The sequence below is a fragment of the Octopus bimaculoides genome, chromosome 14 (assembly GCF_001194135.2).
Source record: "Octopus bimaculoides isolate UCB-OBI-ISO-001 chromosome 14, ASM119413v2, whole genome shotgun sequence".
NCBI lineage: Eukaryota > Metazoa > Mollusca > Cephalopoda > Octopoda > Octopodidae > Octopus > Octopus bimaculoides.
The window spans coordinates 18,722,042-18,729,849 of NC_068994.1; the positions used below are offsets into that span (position 1 = coordinate 18,722,042).

Here is a 7,808-nt window from a genome sequence, read left to right on the forward strand (position 1 = left end):
GTGTGCATGCATGTGTGTGGTGTGTGTATGTGCATGGTGCGTGTGTGTGCATGGTGTGTGTGTACGTATGGTACATGTGTGTGTGTGTATGGTGTGTGTGTGTGTGTGTGTGTGTGCATGCATAGAGGGTGCGCGTGTGCATGAGGTGTGTGTATGTACATGGGGGGTGCATGGTGTGTGTGTGTGGGGGTGTATGGTGTGTCTTTCTTTCTCTTTCTTCTTTTATCTTTTACCTTTTTCAATCATTAGACTGCAGCCATGCTGGGGTACCAGCTGGAAGTATTTTTAGTGGAATGAATTGATCCTGGTACTTATTTTTTGTTTTAAAACTGGTACTTGGTTTATCGATCACTTTTGCTGGACCACTAAATTATGGGGAAGTAAACACACGAACACTGGTTGTCAAGTGGTGGTGGGGGACAAACAGACACAACCACCCATACACACACATACACATACACACACACACACACACACACACACACACACACACACACACACACACACACACACACACACACACACACAACAGGCTTCTTTCAGTTTCTGTGTACTAAATTCACTCACAAGGCTTTGGTTGACCTGAGGCTAGAGAAGACACTTGTACAAAGTATCACACAGTGAGACTAGACCCAGAACCATGTGGTTAGAAAGCAGCCGTGCCTGCACTTATATATATATTATATAATTATTATCATTATTATTAAGACAACAAGCTGGCAGAATCATTAGCAGGCTGGATGAAATGCTTAGTGGTATTTCGCCAGTCACTATGTTCTGAGTTCAAATTCTGCTGAGGCTGGCTTTGCCTTTCATCCTTTCAGGGTCAATGTAATCGACTTAACCCTTCCCCCCAAATTTCAGGCCTTGTGCCTATAGTAGAAAGGATTATTATTATTTGGCTGTCTGTTGTAGGTCAACATTGACTGTTCTTGAACAATAATCATCTCTGGTAGGCCTGCATGTGAGTTACAAGGCTTGCTCTTGATCTGCAGCAGCGATGACATCTGATATAGTTGAAGCTACTTGGGAGCATGGCTAAGAAGTTTGCTTCACAATCACACAGTTACAGATTCAGCCCCACACCAAGTAACACCTTCAACAAGTAGCCCTGGGCTATGGAGACTTGTGAGTGGGTTTGATAGATGGAAAATGAAATAAGTTTAGTGTGTGTGTGTGTGTGTGTGTGTGCGTACACACACACACACTTATATGACTAGTTGAATATCCTGTCGTTACCTGGCAATTTTCACAACAGAATGCCATTTTTTAGAAATAATACATTTCTAAATATCTCAGTGAGATTTATGCAGTAGTGATACGAAGAAGTAGTTGTATGCTGTCAACTTAATGTGGCAGTCCCTTCAAGGCAATAATACCACTGTTGGTTAAACCTAGGAAGCTGCACCACTTCCTGTCGGCCTTGACACATTTCCTGTGTCCTTTTAGGATTATTCCCTTCAAGGGACTGTCACATTAAGTTTGACAGCATACAACTACTTCAGAATGCCTTTATTTCAATTTTTTTATATTTTCATGTCAGACAAGGTCTTCTCCAACAGATAGGCCTCTTGATCTTCATTAATTGGGACAATTTAAGTTTTTGTTTTTCCATTTGGTACATTGATGTAAAGATTTTCCTTAGCTCACTGCTGATACTTTGAGAGGATCTTTTGACTGCTACCCTAATGAAATTCCTTATACACATGCATACACTGATACATGCACACACACACGCACACAAACAAACATACCCACACACAGTGTGTGAATGGTATACATGTCCAGAGAGTGTGTGGTAAAGAAAGTTCTTTTCTGCTGCTGCCACAGATTTTAGAATTTCAAAATTAAGCGAAAACTTTTAAATTTAGTATCTTGATGTACTTTTAATGCTGAATCCGATTTTGTAATTCATTTATTCTAGAAAAATTTTAGAAAGTATGATAATTTTTATTTAATCAGAAAACAGAATTTAAAAGCTATCATTTTCTGCATGATAGCTGTCTATCACAAAATGAACGTAAAATATGATGAAGTTAAAAAAAAAAAATGAAAGCAATTACATGTCATATCAAGAGTGAGAGAAAGAGAGAGAGAGAGAAAGAGAGAGAGAGAGAAAGAGAGAGAGAGAGAAAGAGAGAGAGAAAGAGAGTGAGAGAGAAAGAGAGAGAGGTGGGGAGCAGCATATGTGAGAGATATACATATACAGAGGAAGAGAGTGATAAAGAATGTGGTAAATATATAAAGACACAGGAGACAGAGAGTGGTTGATTTGACGATATATTTCTCATAGCAAATTCTATCCTTTGATTAATTATAACCAAAAACCTTGTTTTAGGGATGCAGGTTTTGAAAATCAAAACTGTTTTTGTCAAGGATGCACCATTTCAGAGCCTTTCCATAACATGTCCACATACATACACGCATATAGTAGATTATATGTACATGTGTGTTTAAGTTGCTTTGTTTTGACATTGTGTAAATAGTTATAAATGAACAATAGTCATACAAGTGGTGTCATTAATTTCCAATATTCTGCGAAAACATGTCTGGATACAGGGAAAATATTTCCTTACTGGGAAGCAGGTTGGTGTTCACAACATAGAGGGCATCTGACCACAGAAAACCTGCCTCAAGAAAGTCCATCCCACCCATGTAAGCATGGACAAATGGATATAATGATGATGATGAGGATATAACTACATATTTATATATTTTTTTTTTTATTTATAGTTTCCGCCGAGAGCTGCGGCCATGCTGATACACCGCCGTTAAAAATTGAAAACAGCACCTAGGTTTCCCAAGCGGTCACCCATCTAAGTACTCACTAGGCTCGATGTTGCTTAACTTCGGTGGTCGGACAAGAACCGGTGCTCTCAGTGTGATATGGCCGTAAGCAATAATCCACAGCAACTTCTCTTAAGTCTAATAATATCTATGTAAGCTGCTCAAATTAATAATATTGTATCTCAGTAATTCGCAAAATATGGGGAGATCTCCAGCAATTTCTTATTTCCACATCTCAACTGAAGCACTTTCAGAATATTTGGAAATAATACACTTATCAAATAAATTGTTTTTTAATCAGTTTAGATTGACAGCTAATCTAAATGATTTGAAAGCTGTGAGAAGATCAAGATTTCTTTTCATTCTCTAAATAACAAATTTAATTTCTCCAAGTAAATAAGAAGATTCATCTGTAGCTGCTAGCTATAACTGAATAGCACAAAGTAAGTAATTACACTGTGTAGGAATGCAACAGAGAAGAATAAAACGTTTCAGACAATATTACTTCATCAAATGCAACAAATAGATAAGGAAAAAAGATGTTGCATAAAAAGTAGTGTCATTTACAGCTAAAGCACCAAGGTGACTGAAAGAATGGAAGTGAATAGGGAAGAAATGAGTGAACTAATGTTTTACATTCAAAACAGTGACAGCAAAGGGAAATAACCCAGAAGGCCATGGATTGGTTTAAGAGCTGGTTTACAGGAGTGAAGAGGCCTGCTATATGTGTATATGTAAGTATGTGCATGTAAAGAAGTCTATGTGTTTGTAAGGATGTGTAAATGTGTGCATACATATGTATTATGGAGAATAGACGGTATAAAATTGTGTTTCAGACAGTGGGATGCTCACTTGTATTTTGTCTGCAGCATTGTTCTATACTAGTGGTTCCCAACGTTTTCACTACCAAAGACCTCTTCTAATATGCTTATCCTTATGTGTGTGTGTGTGAATTAATATACATGTGTATATTCACGTATGTATATTCAAGGTTTTTTTTTTATGTTTTGCAAGTACTTGGTGACCCAGTCAGTGCAGGTGCCACTGAAAAGCACCCAACCCACACTGTAAAGTGGTTGGTGTTTGAAAGGGCATCCAGCTGTGAAAACCTTGCCAAAACTGACCCAAATTTTGAAATTAGTTCACGGACTCCCAGTACTACCTTTGCGGACCACCAGCGATCTGCGGACCACCAGCGGTCTGCAGGCCACAGGTTGAGAACCACTGTTCTATATCATGGATCTCCTGTGATCACTTGCATCATGAACAACAATTAATTTTCTATCCTAAAACAGCCCATCTAAATCAGATTCATAATTGCATCGCTTTCCTTCAATACCACTGTTTTCCTTCTTAACACAACCACACACTGATAAAAACTTCATGTGCATTTCAACCCTGTCACTATACACACTCAAATACACAGTCTATTAAGACTTGTTCATACCTTCATACACACACATACACATAACATGCCTTTAACCCTACTCTTAAAGCTATCTATATTCTTCATATTCTTCTTACTATATTTTCCAGCTGTCACTCTTTTAAAAGTAAAACAACAATTTATCCAATTCTGTTCTTTCATTCACCATACAATTTTAGTTATAAACAGCACTACTTTTCACCCAACATTCTTTTCCTTTTCTGGTCTCTGATTTTCTCTTGATGAAGAACTACTGTCTAAAACGTTGCTCCACTGGCCTTCCACACTTCATAATTGTATACTTGTGTTTTGTAGGTTTTTTATTGGCTATTCTTGAAACTCTTTAGATATTCTATTACTCACTAATGAAGACACCTGGATTTACATTATTATAACTTAATAGCAAGTGCCAACTTTTACAACCTTTATATAACAAATCACCAGTTACAAGTCATCATGATGCTAACTAATGCAGTAGCCAGTTAGAGAAGCTAGTTTTCATATTTGAATAAATAAGAGGTATACTACCTCAGTGATAGATTAAATTTCAAACCTGAAAGGGCTATAGAACATTATTAATTGAAACATCACATTACCAAAATATAAATAATTCCCATCGCACACATACACACACACATTTACATTTACTTGTTAACATCCTACCTGTAACTGAAATACAGCCTGCATGTTATTACACCATCATCAGGTGATCACTGAAGGTTTACAGAGCTACTTTGAAAGTGGTATAATAGCTTAAAATATTTTCCATCTGACTATTATTCTCCTTATGATTGTATTTATTTTCTGTTTCTGAATACCAAAACAAAATAATGTTAAAAACCAAACAATATAAAAGAAAGAAAGAAACAACAACAACAACAACAGCAGCAGGAACAACAAAACAAGCTTCTTAGCTTATGTGAGAAATGAGTTTCCAAAATTGTACCCATTTAAAAACTATCAACTAAAAGATGTTTTTTTAAAAATTTTTTGCTTTATTCTACATTTCCTCTAGATTCAGTTATGGTTGGTTTGTTGTTGATGTTAACTTTCAATGAAGAATTTTCCTCATTCTGACACGTTGTATGGTTTATGACTAGTTAGACAAAATATAAAGAATCTAAGAAAAGAATTCTAGGAAAGGTTAATAGGATAATCTAAACATTAAATACACTTCTTGGCAGATTGTGAAAACGAAATTACAACCTTACATAAAGGTTTTATTACAGATATACAAGGGTTATAAAGGGTTATATCGAAAGTAATTAAAAGCAGGCATAACTTTTTTATTAACTGAAATAGGTTATTTAAAATGCACATGCTGGTAGTGTAACTCTTCTTCCTATTCTTCACTGCAGGCAAATAATGGGTTCTAAGTGGAAGCAACAGGCCATCATTGAGTTCTTGATGAAGGAAGAGTGCAGGCAGTCTGACATTCTATAGAAAGCTACAGATTTTTTTTTTTTTTTTTACAGAGATGATGTTATTGACAAAAACAATGTGAACAGATGAATGAAGAAGTTTAAAGTTGAGAAAATCAGTACTGAAGACAAACCACACTGTAAGAAACCATCATATGGAACCACTGGCATGAATCAGCATAAAGTGGATGAATTTATATGCAGACAGATGTGTCACATTTCATGCAGTTGTTGCACAATTGGACTCTGGTCACAAAGCATTGCTGAATAAGATAGACAATTCTGAGCACTGAAAAACGTGTGCAAATTGGGTACCTTGACAGTAGACACCTGATTCGAAAGAGAATTACTGCTCATTGCAACAGGCACCAAGAAGAATCTGTATGTCAACTGGTCTTATGGCAGCCAATTGAAGGAAAAAAATCAACAGGGGAAGAAAACGGCTAACCTATGTGGACAATTTGCTTCAGGACAGTGTTAAGGCAAATGTCGATGAATTTAGAACATGCATGGGGGACTGTAATGGATGGTGTGCTCACGGGAAATCATTGAAGTATCCAGGGAGATGGTCAAACTAACAAACATGAAAAAGAGAAGGTTGAAAATCTGCTCTGATTTGCAGGAAGTATTTGAAGCTAATGAAGACATTTTTTTTGTCTCTGATCAGGTAACCGGGGATGAAATGTGGGCATTTCATTACAACCTGAAAGAAAGCTCAGTCCATTGAATGATGACATACCTCTTCTCCAAGACCTAAGAAGTTCAAGAGTCAGCAGCTCGAATAAAGTCATGGTAACTGAGAGATAACAAGAACATCCTCTCCCTTGATGTTTTGGAACATGGCTGTACTGTGAACAGCAAACAATACACTGAGCCACTTGAAAAACTTGGAGAAAGATTTTTCTGGGATTAAACTTTGCTCCTCACACAAGAGAAGGTTTCATTGGTGTTCTGGGCCCCAGACAACACCATTTGAATAACAGCTGCAGTTATGCATTATAGGACTTTAAAAGTTAAATAATATCAGAGAGAGAGAAAGAGAGAGAGAGAGAGAGAGAGAGAGAGAGAGAGAGAGAGAGAGAGAGAGAGAGAGAGAGAGAGAGAGAGAGAGAGAGTGTGCGTATGCATGCATGTGTGCACATGCACAAAGCAAACATTGTGAGTCTTGCTGAGGAGCATAACACAATAGCTGGTGTAAGATTAAAATTTCCCGAGCAATAAACATGGTTGGTCTCATATAGTTTTGCATCTTAACTCCTGAAACGTTAACTCAATGATAACTTAATGAAATATGTTTGCTTTGTATTTTGAATTTATTAAGCTAAAGTGGAGAAGCATATACCCATGCATGTTACCCATATATGTGTGCGCATCTGTGTGTTTGCTTAAACAAGATAATTTTACATCCAGCTAGTGAGTTTTAGCTGACCTAAATAAACTGACAGACCAGATAGTATGTTCTAATGAAAACTGTATTTAGATCAATGCAGTACAACCATGGCTTTAGGATTAAGATTGAAAAATACTATAGAAGTGCTTTGGGGTAGGAAACATTCATTTTTGTATGCTTTAGAAAAAAAAAAGTTTTCTCTGTTTTAAATTGTATAATTTATATTTTTTGAAGATACTTTCATTAATTAGAATTCTGGGGGGAAAAAAATGCATGAATTTTCAAAAATTTTACTTTTCATTAAAAAGCATTGAAAGTAAAAGTTTATCAATTCTTTTACTGTTAAAACTGGGGGGAAAAAAAATTCACACACACACACACACACACCACGATCTGATGTTTGTATCTCTAGATCTATTACATTTAAATAACTTTTACTGATTTTTCTCTACAATCAATAAACTGCTTTCATTTCTTTTCATTTATTATTACTATTATTTTTTTTTTTTTTTATCAATATTGAAGTTTATAGCTAGCCACTTGGAATTGATTTAAGGTAAAAAGTTGCCTGCTGTTTATAAGATACTTCAATGTTTCTCTATATCTCTGATGAAGAACAAAAAAGTTAAAAAAGAACTATAAAACTTATTCTTACTTTGAGGTAAGGGTTGTTGCACATATTTTACGACCTCACTGCATTTCTAGGTTACTGGGAAGCACTAAGGGGAGAAACCACAAGCCAAAGAGAAGAAGAGTGAACAAAGCCCAAATATTCGAGTATTTC

The 7,808-nt window shown here is 36.2% G+C and overlaps 1 protein-coding gene and 1 pseudogene across 3 annotated transcripts in view; both read right to left on the bottom strand.

Moving 5' to 3' along the window:
• LOC106868156 (protein neuralized) overlaps positions 1 to 7,808 on the bottom strand; it is a 518,993-nt gene that overhangs the window by 455,063 nt on the left and 56,122 nt on the right. The window lies entirely within an intron of this gene.
• Positions 2,780 to 2,898, bottom strand: LOC128249462 (5S ribosomal RNA; annotated as a pseudogene).